The sequence below is a fragment of the Ursus maritimus genome, unplaced genomic scaffold (genome assembly GCF_017311325.1).
Source record: "Ursus maritimus isolate PB19 unplaced genomic scaffold, ASM1731132v1 scaffold_1, whole genome shotgun sequence".
Classification (NCBI taxonomy): domain Eukaryota; kingdom Metazoa; phylum Chordata; class Mammalia; order Carnivora; family Ursidae; genus Ursus; species Ursus maritimus.
In genome coordinates this window covers 75,882,962-75,899,570 of record NW_024423343.1, presented here as the reverse complement: position 1 = coordinate 75,899,570, position 16,609 = coordinate 75,882,962, and the positions used below count along the sequence as shown (strand labels likewise).

The window sequence follows — 16,609 nt, the reverse complement described above, 5'->3', positions numbered from 1 at the left end:
TAAATAAATAAATAAATAAATAAATAAATAAATAAATAAATAAATAAAATATTTTATTTTTAAGTAATGTCTACATTCAACGTGGGGCTCAATCCTACAACCCCGAGATCAGGAGACGCAAGCTCTACAACTGAGCCAGCCAGGCGCCCCCCAACTCTCTTCTTGGTGGGGTTTTCAAGATAAGGGAGGAGAAGCAGTGGGCATGTTCCCAGCAGGAATATGGTAAAATATGGTGGGAAAACCCCTATCTCTTTCTACTTTCATTCTAAAAACGGTATCATCACAAGTCATTTGGTCACCCAAAAGCCAAAAGGAAATCAGTGAATAGACTCGGGAGTCTGTCCCTAGGATTTCGATCTACACAGAATAAGCACTGCGTCTGCAAGTCACCTACAGACTTCAACCCAGTCCTCAAGCTAATCCCAGAGTTCCTGAGAAACCCTACAGAGAGATTCATTCTGGACTTCCCCAAAGGAACCCTGAGGAAGTTCTAGAAAAATGAACTCATCACTCCAAGAGAATTTGGAACTGCCCTCTGTCCCAAGATTCTCGGAACTGAGAGCGGGCTGAGAAGTAGTGAGAGGCCCTGGGAGACTTCTGGGCCCGTTGCAGATCATCTCAAGTCCCTAGCTTTTGATAAAAGGGACTCAGGATTCCAGCAGGTCTAAGTTCTGAGGGCCAACTTTTAATTCTCACTGCAGCAAGGCGTGAAAAACAGCTGAGGGACTGGCACCCCCTTGGTTCTGACTTGAAGAGTTCTCCAGTTAAGTGACTGGTTGAGCAGATGAAAGAGAAACCATCCCACCCCCGGTCTACTTCTCCTACATCAGGCTACAGTGAGAACAAGTCTGAAAACCTTGTGGCTCATCTTGTGTTGGTGTTTCCAGAAACACACCTACCTCTCATACTGAGGAGCGTCCAAAACCGCATAGCCCCGAAAAAGGCTGCCTCCCACATTGAGGCTGCTCTGTGGAACGTGCATCTCACCCAATTCCATTCAGGTCACCTCTCGTTACTATCAACAATTCAAAGTCCAAAGACCTTATGAAAAGGCATTGCCTGTATAATTCTATTTTGTAAAGTTCCTATGATTCTTGGTATGGAGATAGTTCTTAAAACTTGACAAATGTCTCAACTGAGCTCAATTCAGTGGAGGAAATGTTATGGTCCTCAAAAAACCAGGAAAGCTCTCTTTAGTATCTCAAGGGAAGAGTTTGGTTTTTGCTGGCTTCAAACGTAGGGACATGGAATTCCTTTTCCTTACCTGGGCTGGGCTTTGTGGTCCAACAAACCCATGGAATTCGCAGTGGAATGCGAAGGACAAGCGTTTCTCCTTTCCATTTGTTTGGGAAGGGAGGGGAAGAGAGAAAAGCTAAGAGCCGGTGGATTAGCTCTGAGTTCTAGATAGCCACAAACAAGACAACTGGCAAAGACTGGGGAGCAAAAGGGAATTTGCTATCTGATTTTCCATCCAGATTGCTCCAGAATTTAACTTTTCTAAGCCAGTTTAGTTATATGTTCTACAGCAGGACTCCAAGAGGTCAGGGAAAAGACAAAGGAACAGTGTCTGCATTCTCACTGGCTCTATGGGCTAGAGCACAAACCCAAGGCCTTTACTTGCCAATTCAGCCTTGGGGTTGTTTGCTTTTTTTGTTTAAGTTTTACCAAGTGAACAAAGTGTGCTAGATGATTTTCTCCCTCTTCTGCTCTGCAAGTATGAATCCACTCATTCGCCTCTAGAAATCTGTGTGGCAGTGCAAGCTTTAATATCGTAACCCCTGTTTCCTCCCTGATGTGCTTCAGACAGGTGGGACCCGCACGCAGAGCAGACAAAGGAAAACGAAACAAAAAACAAAACACACTGCAATTGATTTCCCTTTTAACAGTTTTCAGAGTTTGAATTTAGACCTTACTACCTAGGGAGGCAGATCCTGGAGTCTCCCGGAGCCTCATCTATAACATGGAGATAATAACAGTTCTGAACTTAATGAGTTAATATATGAAGGGCACATGGGAAGTGCCTGGCACATGAGAAGGCAGAAAGAATTGGCCTTTTCTTAAGAGAAGTAGTATGGCATCAGGGCAGCCTACCTCACCCAGCTCCAAGGCCCCCCAACACACTGCCATTTGCATGAATAGTATCCCCAGGCATGGTGTGAGAGGAATGCTTTGGAACAGGGTGGTTAGGAGCAGGCTGCCCGCGTATCCCCGCTGTGCCACTTCCCGGCTGGGTAACATTCAGCAAGCTACGGTGCCTTTCTGTGCTTCTACTTCCTCATTTATAAAATGAGGATTTTCCTAAGATTATCATGCAGATAAAGAGCCTTGAGAGAAGACAGTGTTCAGAAAGGTGCCTGGTGCACACTCAGTGCTCCACAAGTATCAACTGCTTCTTTCAGTCCTGGCCTGCAGCCCTGGTGCTCTTTGCCTCTGGGGTGGGATTCCTCATACCTGCCCCGGATGCTGGCCTGGTCCTCTCTATCCCCACCTGGGCCCCCAGTTTCAGCCAGCAGAGCTGAAATCAGCATCCTGTCTCCTGTTGCCCTACTTAACTTCATGCCAGCCTCCTCCCGGCTGCCTACCTGCTTCATCTGGCCAGGCTGCCTGCTCCTTATGCTGAAGCTGGCACGCATACCCAGGCCTCCTCAGCCTGACAACACCTCGACCCTTCAGCCACCACGCTGAACTCCCCATTTTTCCCATGAGCCCCAGCCCATGAGATGCCCACACCCCCGGACACCCAGCACTCGCACACTGGCCTTCCCAACGGCCTGGCCCCTTCCCAAAATAGAATTCTGACCTCCATTACGCACCCCCCAGCCACTCCTGGACTGCCCCAGCCTGTCACCAACCACCACCAAGAAAAGGTCCCCATGAAAATCCTGTAACGCATGCCACTACTAGTTCTTCCCAAGGATGCAAAAGCAGCCTGAGAAAGACAGACACAGAGAGAGACAGGGATAAAAAGGCAGAGACAGAAAACCCTAGAGACACTCAAAGTAAGAATGAATATATGGACTAGCTCCCTTCCTCCCTGCCATTCTTGATGGCTCCAGGAAAAAATAATACTTCATAATTCATAAAAGAGTGAGTGTAAGTAAGGTAGAAAATTCCCCTGGCCTATTCAACTCGACGGAAAATGACAGATCCCTCCCTGTGATTGACATATTACTCAGAAGTCTCTCACTTCCCAAAATTTCTGTTAAAAAAATGCCAATCTCTTGGCAAAAACGTTCCATATAGCCACAATTTTTCATCAACGCTACGTAACTTTATCTTCCACGCTTCTCCAAAATGAACTGAGCAGACCTGTCCAACTGGCCCCTCACTGTCACCAATACACCAGTTAGCTAATATTATTCATGCTAATTTCACAATTACAGCTTCCCAACTGCCGCGTGCTCTGCACTACCGTAGAGGCTGGCAACTCGAGTGTCAGCAGGACAGGACTGCATCCTCTGGGAAGCTGACCAAGGGACGGGCCGTAGCAATACCAGAGATCCTAAAGACAGAAACTGAACCAAGGAGATGGCTGCCATCACAGGTGGACAGTAATCTGATTCCTTTATCAGCAAAGCTTCAGCGGGGATGAGAAGCAGGAAAGGGGGGAGGAAAGGCTCCATCTCACCCATGCAGCAGGGCGGAAATGAATCAGTCACCAACTTACTACACGGCCTTGGGCAAACCACTTTCCCACGGTTCCTAATTTGCCATAAGGTGTAAACATTAGTTGAGGGTTTTGGGGTTTGTTTTTTTTTTTTAATGTAAAATTTGTGAAGTTTTCTTTTCTATATTGTTACTACTTTTAGGTAGAAATTCGTGTTTTTGCCTCCCAGAAGTTTTTCTCTCTGATTTGATAACACACTTCATGTACAGACCCATTTGGCCATCAAATAAACATCTACAAATGTGTACAGGGTACCTACTAATATCTCCTCCAAACAAAAATGAGATTGTGTCAGATCCTATCTGAAATTTTTCAAGGCTTCTGGTTACTCTTAAGATAAAGACCCAAATCTTTAACATGGTCTAGCCTGGCCTCGATGTTTCTCTTCCAGCATCCCTCATTTTGTACCCCGTCTCCTTCACTCCCTTCCCCACAGCCAGCCCGGTCTTCCTGGATACATCACACCGCCTCCCACAGCCCTGCTTTGTCTATTCTGAGCCCTTTGCCTGGAACTCTCCACCTTCTCCCACCTCACCCTCCATGAATACGCATTAGTGAGACTGATGAATTAAAACCTTTCTCCAGTATGGAAGTTCTGTGGAAGGAGGAATCATGTAGCTTCTTACTCCCCATCAGAGCCTCACTGCCTAGCACAGAGCCTTGCACATAGGTGGTTTTCAATAAATATGTGAATAATTCATGATGGCCCTGAACTCCTTGGCTGCTTCTGCACTTTGGCTACCAAAACAGTGTACTGACTAACAAACAAACAAACAAACAAACAAAATGCTTACAAAATGAAATGTGAGTATTTTCTGAATATAAGAAAACTCAGAACCTGAGCATCCCTCGAGAGTCCACACCAAATTGTCTTCATGCCCTGTCTGGGAGAGCAGTCCCGTTAAGATTTAGATTCTTACAAATTAAATAACCTAGGTATGACATACCGGTGTTGCTTTAACATTTGTATTTCAAAGAAAACAATTTACGATGTGCTGATAATTTGGGGGTGGGAGGTGAAGGAGAAAAGACTCCACAAACTTTCACAGTTTCATACGCTTGCACACAATGTTCACATTGTCTGGGAGGTCTCCTCCACTATGCCACACTCCACCCTTGCCTTTTTGTATTTGGTGAATTCATCCCCTCTTTAAGACCCAATGTAATGTCATGAAGACCTCCAACTCCCTCAGACATTAAACACTCCTTCCTCTATACACTGTCCTCCTCTACTTCCATTAATGGGCCTACTACATGACAGTGTACTCGGTCCAATAAACCTGCTTCTTCCACTACAAGATGATCAACTAAAGAACAAGAACCATGTCTTACTCAGTTTTGTACCCAAATGCTTCATTCCATCGAACATCCTCCAAAAATACTGGTGGCAGGAACCGAATAACACACATGAAAAGAAAATCCCCATTTTGAGTTCTAATGACGTGGTCTCCATCATAATCCATGCAGCCTAGGCGAGTAGATGTTCGAGATCTCCAGGAGTCTGTGAGGTCAATTTTAAGGTTGCTGTGGATTTAGGAAACAAGCCACAAAAATGGAAAGGAGAGTCAACACAGGTATGAGCTGGACTTAAGTCAGTTGTAGGGGTTTTTCTTGTGAGGAATCTACAAGCAAAGGGGATATTGGTGTATGAGCGATGTATAGTAGTGTTAGGGTTCTGGGATGTTTCCTAAAACTTTGTTGCCTCAGAATATATTTTTGAAGACATATCTATTTCCCTTTGGAAAAAAGTGCCAGACCATGTATCTTTCAAGGGCAGGAACTATGTCTTTTTCATCATGTAAATAGGAGTTAAACCCCTGCGTGACCCAGTACCTACCACAATAACTGGAAAATACAAGTTCAATGACTACACTGGAAAAAGCTGAGTAAGCAAGTATGATATAAGCTGACCTCCACAATACAACATAGCCCTGAGGGGACCATGGTCTCAAGTTCTATCATATCTCATGCAGCCTCAGGCACTAAGCATACTACAACCTCAATAGGGGAGTAGGAAAATCTGACCGATGTCCAAACACTAAGGTTACAGTAGCCATGCTCATTCTAGATCCCACCTGCAGTAGACCTAGAACTTTTAAGTTACTGCTGGACTTGAGCAGGATTTTCTCAGGCAATGGAATGGTCTTAGGCTTCAGGTTGATAGTTTTCAGTTTCTGCAACTCAGTGAGCAGTAAGGAGAGAATGGTGGTTTGGGTGCACAATGCTGACTTCTCTATTATTCTATGTGGCCGAGATGATTAAAAGCCCTAGTATCCATTCTCCAATTCTTCCTTTTAGCAATTAACCACATTCCACCCTCTTCATCTTTTAGCAAGGCAAATGGCTCTCCAACTAGAAACTACATTTCACAGCCTCCCTTCCAGCTACATGTGATCCTGTTCTTGCCAACAGAATGTAAGTAAAGTAATGCATCCAACTTATACATCACATATCCTGACACATCACAACTTTCACATGTCCTTGAAAGGATACTGTTTCCCCACCACATGCTCTCTCTTCCTCATTCCTTTGGATGTGGTGCTGATGAAGCAATTTCCACCACAGAGATGGAGGATGAAGAGTAATAAGGCTAGAGAAGCTTGAGTCAGTAAATCAACGGTGGAGAGTCCTACCTCTGCTGGCCTGGACTTCTCTCCTGCACTGTGAATGGAAGAGAAAGACACCTCCATCTTATTTAGGCATCTTTACTTGGAGGTCTCTTTGTTGAAGCAGCTTAGGCTAACTAATCCCAGGTGCAAAAGTAACTAAAATACAGATGCTACTAGAGCAGGAACAAGGCAACTAGAAAAAGATGTCCAGAACTTGACTCAGAAAAAGGCACCTCACTAGGTTGTGTCATTTCTCTTAACTCATCTTTCACAAACTGCTGACAAAACCAAAATGGTGGTCAGTTACAGCAAATCCCCACCCCACCCCTTCCATCCCCATTAAAGATTTTTAGCCACAATAAACCTGTTTATTTTCTGAAACCAAGGATTAGGGACAAAAACAAAATGTTGGTAAACTAAAAACACATAAATTGCCAACTGCATACTGCTTTTTCAAAGCCCAAATGATTTTTAAAAAATTTTTAAAAATTTTTCAACTTGGAGCACCTGGGTGGCTCAGTTGGTTAAGCATCCGCCTTCTGCTCAGAACCTTGGGATCCGGGCGCCTGGGTGGCACAGTGGTTAAGCATCTGCCTTCGGCTCAGGGCGTGATCCCGGCGTTGTGGGATCGAACCCCACATCAGGCTCCTCTGCTATGAGCCTGCTTCTTCCTCTCCCACTCCCCCTGTTTGTGTTCCCTCTCTCGCTGGTTGTCTCTATCTCTGTCAAATAAATAAATAAATAAAATCTTTAAAAAAAAAAAAAAAAAGAACCCTGGGATCAAGCCCCAAGTCAGGCTCCCTGCTCAGCAAGCAGTCTGCTTCTCCCTCTGCCCCTCCCCGACTCTTGTGTTCCCTCTCTCAAAAAATAAATAAAATCTTTAAAAAATTTTTTTTCAACCCTATTGAGTTTTTTAATTCAAGTAGATCACTACAAAGAAAAAACTGTTCGCCACCTTTTAGCAGAGTCCATAAGGATTTCCTCATGAAGATTTGAATTTTCAATATAATTTCTCTTAGTTCCCAATCTGTTTGGTCATTTCCTTTGCAGTACTGGATGGAAAATTAGTTGGAGCACTAAGTCCAAAGCCTTTCCCCAAGAGGCACAAACGGAAACAAGCTGAGCTACTTGATCTAAATTCCAATTCTCAGAAGTGATTCTTGCATCAAATATTCAAAAAAATAATAATAAGTCATCGCCATAGAAAATAGTATAAATTTGGGGACAAATAGCAAAAATAACGTATGTACATTTGTACTGACAGAAAACAGAGGAGAATGAAAAAAATTAATAATCCCTTATATCTGCAGGCATGTCTCATAAATCCAAAAGCATAAAGAAACTAAGCATAAAGAAACACACACACACTCTCTCTCTCTCTCTCTCTCTCTCTCTACTGGCCTTTGCAAAGTTGTTTGGCAATACATTTTTCCTAACAACAGAAAGCAATTTCTCAAATTATTTAAGAAAGATAGATTGAATATTAAAAATAGCAATATCCGGAGGTTTCCTAGCTGGTGCCTGGGAGAGCATGGGACTCTTAATCTTGGTGTCATGAGTTTGAGCCCCATGTCAGGTATAGAGATTACTAAAAAAGTAAATAAATAAACTTAAAAAATTAGCAATATCCAAATAAATATTTAGGTGTCACGTACCTTACAGTACATGAAACTCACTGCATTTCTGAAGCATGTGTAAACAGCAAAGCTATAAATACTACTTGACCCTCTGCTCTTGTGTAACTCAGAAATCTGTTCTCCTAAACTGGGAAAGGCAATAATACTACAATTTTTCATAAAGAGTAGTTTAAAACAATTTATTTCTGGGGCGCCTGGGTAGCGCAGTCGTTAAAGCGTCTGCCTTCGGCTCAGGGCGTGATCCTGGCGTACCGGGATCGAGTCCCACATCAGGCTCCTCCGCTGGGAGCCTGCTTCTTCCTCTCCCACTCCCCCTGCTGTGTTCCCTCTCTCACTGGCTGTCTCTCTGTCACATAAATAAATAAAATCTTTAAATAAAAAAAAAACCAATTTATTTCTAATAGTTCCTCTAAGTTACTCTTTAACACCCAATCAGTTCTAAATAAATATAAAACACTACAAGATGGTAAACTAATAACTAGTCAGTCTGGAAATAATGTCAAGTCATAAGGTTCCCTGGGTTTCTTGGGCTCCTCTAACCACCTGTTTAAACCTATGGATCACATAAATATGGAAGGACGGTGTCGACAAATTTGGATATGTTAACATACAATGAAAGAGATATGAATGGATACTAATAGTTCATTTCAGAAAACGGGGGGTAGAGGGGAATTCATAAACACGTTGCTCTCAAAGTACTATCAGCAGGCATTAGGAAAAGGAGCACTATTAGTAAATGTTCAGATTTACCTAACTTAATGAGAAATTATGAGCTTTTTCCTATAAGGTACCTTTAAAGCTTGCCTTCAAAGTCTTCGACTAAAAGACAATGTCAGGCAGATGGTCTGTGGGCCTCAACTAATACAGGCTTACTTTAAAAAAAAAATTATCTACTAGAATATTAAAACATTAACCAACAGCAGTTTTGGAAATCATTACCTTATCTTCCATCAAGCAAATCAACTACTAAAAGTTGGTGGAGAAGAAGAAAGTTCCAGTAGGAGAAAGGATGACCAAACTAACTTCATAGAAAGTAGAGGTCATTTATTTCCTTCCACATTCTGCTCTTATTGGTTGTGTTTATTTCATTTTGAACCTTGTACTTGGTGGATATAAAGCAAACAGAATGATCTGAAAGATTAGAAATCATGGGGAAATTTCCTAACTTCACACAACTCTGAAACCATAAACAAAGAGAATAAATCTATTTTTCATTATATTTGCCCTCCATCTTCTTGTTTACTGCCGTCTCTGTATCTTTCTTATCCTACTTGAGCTTTATTTCATCCACTCACTACACTTTCCCCCAAAACATGTGCTTATGATCCAGCTTCTTGCTGCTTCTTATCCTTGAAACTAACAAGCATTTTTTTAGTTTACTGCAATTTTCCATGAATCTTCCCTTTACAGATCAACTCTCCACTTTGTAATGAGATCTTCCACTGACAATTCTTCCAGAAAATTTTTGTTTTTCAAACATTTCCAAGGAGTATATTTATTTTTTTCTGAGTAAATATACTCTTCTAAAAAGTGATACTGTAGAAAACTTGCAAAATTCAGAAAAGTACAAAGACAAGAAGAAAAATCTGTGGTCTTACTGTTGAAACATGATTACTGTTACTACTTTAGTGTTTTCCTCTGTATGCATTTTGTTTCGCATTTAAAACATGTTCCTGGGGTACCTGGGTGGTTCAGTTGGTTAAGCACCTGACTCTTGATTTTGGTTCCGGTCATGATCTCCGGGTTATGAGATCAAGTCCCATGTCAGGCTCCACTCTGGGTGTGGAGCCTGATTAAGATTCTCTCTCTCTTTCCCTCCCCCACTTCCCCTCCCAGCTCAAATAAATAAATAATAAAATGTGTTCCATGTAAACTTTTGTATTCTCTTAACAAAGACAATGCAAGTATTTTCTCCCACATTACTAAAAACTCCTCATAATTTATTACAATTACATAATACTGCATCATGTGAATGTAATATGCAGTTCCCAGTGTTTTGCTCTTATAAATAATGTTGGAATTATAGTCGTCTGCAATTCAGATTATTTTCTTGGGCTAACTCCCAAATGTTCTTGGGTCAGAGTGTACGAACATTTTAAGCCTCCTGATCACAATGCCAAATGTTGTACAGAAAGATTTCCACCAATTTACATACCTGTTAGTTCAATGTGAAGAGCTAGTTCGTAGCCCTATCACTAGCCATGGGGCAAGGGGGGGACCTAGGGGTCTAATTTTTTTAATCTGTTAATTTGATGCGCAGAAAGTGGCCTCTCACCCAAAAAGTTGCTTTAATTCGTAGTTTTTGCTAATAAGCATATATATTTGCTAATAAATTAGCGACACTGCATTTATTCATAAGCATGGCAAATCTACTTTCTCTGAGTGATGAATTTCCACATCTAAATAACGGAGACTGTGACGTTCTTGTCTCCAGTTTTTTCTGGGAAAGTCTTATGAAAATGGCATCAAAGGCAATGGCTCTCAGCAATGGCAGATCAGAATCACCCGTGGGACTTTTTAAAAATCCATTTACACTCTGGAAACCCAAGCTCAATAGAGGTTCCACCATCCATATTTTCCAAAAATCCCACTGCCATTTTAGTAGGCACCTGAATGAGAAGACCACCAGGCTAGGACTGCAACAGTCAAATATCACACCTATAAGCAACTGCATACAGTTCTTCAGGCTTGTGGTGAAAAGCGTATGCCCTATACGATCATTTTATTCTATGGGCTGACCTTACATCCATAAAGCAACTTACTCACTCTGTGAGATCTACTTTTACTGGGTGACATAACATTGCCCATAGCTCTTACTCTCGTTTCTCAGAATGATCTTGTTTCACATGAAAAGAAAGTAATCTAAATACTGATGTACCTTGTGTTTATACACCCAGCACTTGGCAGAAGTTATTTCCACAGTAGATAGGATAAACAGCTGGTACATATTTCCAAAATGGCACTTCTTCCAACTCAAGGAGAGCTTCTGCCTGTATTCTATGGGCCAGGGATAAGTGTTCATATTAGTTATTGATTTATGGTGATGTTTACCAAAATATGAAATCTCAGCTAATCCTCAGACCCACCCCAATACCACTCCCATCTCTAAACAACCAGTCACTCCCCTTGAACACTATTAAGCATCATAGTGGGAGAGTCTGTGGCTATTCATACTGGTGTCACATGGCTCAGCATAGTCATAACCTGACATAACCTGGGCTTAGAAAGTGCCCTGATCTTACTCTCAGAGCTAGGTTAGCTAACACTATCGTGGGGGAAAAATATGAGGGGAAAAAAGAAGATTTGATGACACAAAGAAAAGTGCCCTCCATGTCAACTCCAATAAATCCCATTTGGCCAGAATGTACTAACCTAAGAATAGCCTGGGCCCAATCAGACTCTCCTAGCATTGCCTGGACTTCAGTGCCACCTTTACCATAATCCTCTACTGGGGATCCCAAATTGAACAGTAATAAATCATCAGCACAAGACTTGTTTCAGAGATTGTTTCTTTCCTTCATAGGTGTTAAATGTGGTCATCTCGTACCACCACAGAGAGACCATTCTGGAAGAAAAAGATGGAAGGAGAGCACCAGCTAAAGCGCTAAGAACCAGTACTTACACTGTTGGGTCAGAATGTAATGGCTAAACTCATATACTTGACAAATCTGTAAGTGGAAAACTCACTCCAATTTTCCAACGAAAAAGAAAGTAACAGGCAGATTTTCAAAATTAGGTAATATATGAGTCCGGATGAATTATTTTATCTGTTCTGCAGATAAATTCACCACAGTATCAGCATTATCATGCCAACCACCCTTGGGCTCTTGGTACAAATTAATTGACAACGACAGATAGGCTATTTGAACTTCAAAAATTAAATCTTCATAAGGCAATGAATATTCTTTATGGCTTACTACTGCAGCTCAGGGGGGTGCTTCAATCTCTTGGCTTGGTTGAGTTCAGAGAAGCAAAGTGAACACTCTGTTTCATTCTGTTCATCTCTCTCCAGGGGCTCTTTTGCCTGCCTTTGGATTGTTCCTGCATGGACATCACCCTCAAAAAAGCCTCAGGACAGAAAGGCTTGGGAGGACACTGAGTATAATGAGCTGTGATGAAGCATCCAAAATAAAGGGACTTTGTTGATGTTTTGAACTAAGTAAAAGAAAAAAAAAGCATTAACAAGTACACTAAACTTGGTGACTGGAATTAGCAAACCAGGACATGTATACAAAAGTGTAATCACAAGGTCACACATTCACACATAGGCATTTAGCTGTGTGTCACTGTAAATCACCATGCCAGCATTTTCCCTCCTCTTCATATTTTTTTTTTCTAAATTTAGTACCATTACAAATGCTGTTAACTCAGATAACTTAGAATCTATGCACAGGAGAGTGAATCACAATTTCCATGAGATCCACCAATTTAAATATCTTCCCTTTTGTATATTTCCATTGCCAATGACACTATCTCAATCATTACGTATCATTTTTCTGGTGTTCATTCTTGAGGATTTTATACATCTGCATAAATTTGCCTGAAAAATGTCTTTACATATATTCATGAGAGATGGTACCCCTCCTTTTGAAAATTTGATCCCATGAAATAATGTTTATATTCCCTTGTTATCACCAAACAATTTATTACCAAATAAAATACAATCCTTTTTCAAAAGATCGTAAGTTTGAGATGAGGATACACTGTTAAAATAATCTAGAAATCAAAGTAAAGTAAAATTGGATGGGGAAATTGTTGCAAGTGACTGGCTATAAATTAACGTTACTATTTTTTTCTTAAAAAAAAAAAGTCAAAGTGGACAGCGAAAGCAAAAGGATGGACAAACCAGGCTCCCTACCCAAGGACACCGCCTCTTCTGTTTATTGCTCTACAGGGGTCTCTCGGCTATTCACATTCACTTGCTCTCTGGCCCTGCCGAGCTCTCCAGACCCTAAACACCTCACCCCATACATTTGTCTTTCCTATGTTCACTTCATCCACACACCGGTGGAACCTAAAAACTTTCTCCACCCTACACCAGAATGGGTTGACAGGTCGGATTTTCTTTTCTTTTCTTTTCTTTTTTTAAGATTTATTTATTTATTTGAGCGGGGGAGGGGCAGAGGGAGAGACTGAGAGAGAATCTAATGCAGACTCCGCGCAGAGCACGGAGCCCAACCCGGGGTTTGATCTCATGACCCTGAGATCGTGACCTGAGCCAAAACCCAGAGTCAGATGCTTAACTAACTGAACCACCCAGGCGCTCCTGGTTTTTTTAAATCAAAATTATGCAGATGCAGCCTTATGACCTCCACTGGTCTCTCAACACTACTTTTTAGTCCACTCAGACTGCTATAACAAAATATGATATATTGGGTGGTTTAAACAGCAAACATTTATTTCTCATAGTGTTGGAGGGTGGGAAGTCAAAGATCAAGGTGCCAGTACATTTGGTGTCTGGTGAGAAGCCTCTTCCTTGTTTGCATATGGCCACCTTCTTGCCATAGTCTCATAAGGCTGAGAGAGCAAGCTCTGGTGTGTCTTCCTCTCCTTATAAGGGCACTAACCTTCCCACAGAGGCTCCACTCTCATGACCGCATCTAAACTCACTTACCTTCTAGGAGCCCCACCTCCAAGTATCATTACATTGGGAATTAGAGCTTCAAAATATGAATCTGTGGGTGACAGAAAAACTTGGCCCATAACAACTGCTCAGCAATCCTTCTGTATCTTTCATCAGTTTCTCCTCAGTCCACACAAACCTTCATCAGTCTAAAACTCCTACCTCATCCCTCTTCTTTTACCATTAACAGATTATCTCACACCCTAACTCCCCAGGAGGAGAACATATCAATATTCCCGGAATTTCCTTTTCCATCCCACAAATTGGACCTCTTTCCATTCCATTCCTTCTAAGGTTGATGTCTTCATCTGTGCTCAGAACCCCAATTTCTCAGGCCTCACTATGAACCTGGTTCCATATACTCTCTTGACTATAACTTCAACCCATTCTTCTCTCCTGGCTATTACCCTTAACACACAAATGTTGTGAAGTACCATCACTTTTCTTGCCTTCCCTGCTACAACCTATTTCCGTTTTTCCTTCATAGTGGACATTCAGAGAGTGTGTCTACACTCTTGATCTTCATTTGTTCTACACTATTCAGTCTTCACAATCTGCAGTCTACCCTCATCTCTGACTCAAACTATTCTCACCAAGATCACCAATGACCTTTTTGTCATTGTATCAAACAGAATTTCATCTTTCATTACCTCTGACGCTTAAACCTCCCTTTTGTTGGAAACTCTCTGGCCACCTCTCCAATTTTCTAGAATTCTACCTCCAGTTCTCCCTTAGCTTCACCACCTCCCATCTTCCAATAATTCATAAATAAGTATGCTCAGGTCAAACTTAAGTCTGGAATTCCAAGACCCTGTGCCATAAAACAGAATGGCACTGCTACTCAGTTGTCTGATTTGGAGATTCAAAGATCATTCTTGACTCTTCCTTTCCCTCTCACCACTGACTCCCATATTCTGTTATTATTCCCAGCACCTTCTGAACCCTCCTCTTTTCTCAATCCCTAGGAGGTTAGGCTCTCCTTATTTTTTCCCTGCATTATTGTGACAGCCTCCTTACTGGGTGTTCCTGCTTCCAGCTGTGCCCACCTCTCAAGTCCCACATCTTTCCATTTTAATACCAAAATATTCTGTAAATCTTACGATGCTTTACTTAAACGACATGGATAACACCTCCCTTTCTTTGGGATAGAATTCAAACTCTTTCATAGGTAAAGTATAAACCACATCCTGATGTGACCAGCCTCATCTCTTGCCTGACATGCTCACACCACACACTCCGGCCATACCATATTGTACCCTGACATACTCGCACTTGCTACCCTATGTTCCTGAAAACACTGAACCCTTTTCCTCAAAAAATGGTTTCTTACCTCGTTCTCTTGAATCATTCAAAAGCCAACCTAGGCATCTCCTCACTCGGAAGCCTTGCCGAAAGCACACCCCGCTCTGGTCAGATTATAAGATCCCTGCTGCAAGATGTCCCAGGTCCAGGTGTCGCCACATCACAGCACTTAGCACACAGTGCTGTCCACCATCAGGTGAGAACAGGTGTGCCAAGAGGAACGGGAACTAGACCTTGATGTACTGTTGATTCTACCGTAGTGTCTACTATACAGAATGCGCTCCCCAATTTCTTTAATACATGAAAGAGTTCTATGAATTCTGGGATCAACCTCATCTTTGGTCAAGGAGTTTCAATGAAACACATTCTAATGCCTTTTACCCTCTGATTATACCTAAGACACCAATGTCATGACATTCATCCTGATGAAGGCACAATTTCAATGGAGCAAGCAAACAAGGAGGTAGTCAGTTGACAACACTGGAAAGAGATTACCGTGTGCAGAGACACATAACAAAGGATGTGAGGAGAATTTTCAAAAATTAGTTTGATAAAATGACAAATAAGTCCATTTACAGTCTTACTAATATTTGTTTAAACAGTCATTTTAGAATGCTGTTTTGCAATCGGGAGTTAGGAAATTATGTAGCTATATAAAATGATATAATCCAGCGGGAATACATTTGCAATGAATTACATATGGAATGCAAATTATACTAAGGTTCTTTCAAAAACTGCATGTCTAAGTCCTATTTATCTTTAGACATGTGGTTACACCAGAAAATATCTGACAGAAGCCTGCTCGTGGGGAAATCCAGATTATCTCTAACACGCTCCCATCCAAATAGCATTTACTAAATCTCCTTAGAAAGAACGTTTGGGTACTGCTCTGCACAATGGAATTGAGCTGCTCATCACCTCCTAACTCAGAGTTCAGCACCAGATTAAGCCTCAGGACTGTGAGCATAGGGTTCTATGTTGGAGACCCAAGTTAGCCCTTATCATAATCATTAACAAATAAGGCCAAAATTCCAGATTAGCTGGGACCTAGCCAAGGGAACTAGTCTTCCTAGAAGTTGGTCTTCATGGTGGTTAAACTCACTGTGAAGTACCTTTTCATGTTGGTCCCTAACAAGACAACTGAGTTTAACTCCTCTCCTGTCTGAAGGGAGAGGGGTTGACCAGATGACTCTTCCTCATTTCCTGTTTTAATTCTACATATGTGGCTCTGAATTGGGAGTAGCCATTAGGTGCCAAACTCCTATTGACATGGCAATAATTGAAAAGGGGGTGTGAAGGATGTGCTACTAACTTCCTAAAGTCATAATCATCTGAATGCAGAGCGTCTGAAAATCTTATTTTGACATGACCACACACACACACAAAAAAAAACAACAAATAATCCTCTTTTCATGGTTTCATTTTTCTGGCTTCCAAATTCTAAAAAAATCAGGAAATACTATCTTTATCAGCAGGGATTTAAAAGGAGATGCGGAAGGAGATGCTTCTAATGATTTCTTCATCATACCACAATGGCAGTCATCTTAATTTGGCTTCTCCCAGAACAAAACCTAAGATAAGATATTTTAGGAGGTGATCTCAGAAAGCAGGAATGAGGAAGACAGGAGACTGAGTCAAGGAAGAAAGAAAAGCCAAGGAAGAATACATTCCTGATCCACCATGTCAAGCAATGGGCTCAGTCCCACTGAGGGCTTCTGAGCAACATAGAAAAATGCGCTTCGAATTGCTCCTCCAAAGGTTTACAGGTTAG

General features: G+C 41.7%; 1 protein-coding gene across 3 annotated transcripts in view; it reads right to left on the bottom strand.

The window, feature by feature from the left end:
• Positions 1 to 16,609, bottom strand: part of CACNB4 (calcium voltage-gated channel auxiliary subunit beta 4) — a 237,477-nt gene that overhangs the window by 136,047 nt on the left and 84,821 nt on the right. The window lies entirely within an intron of this gene.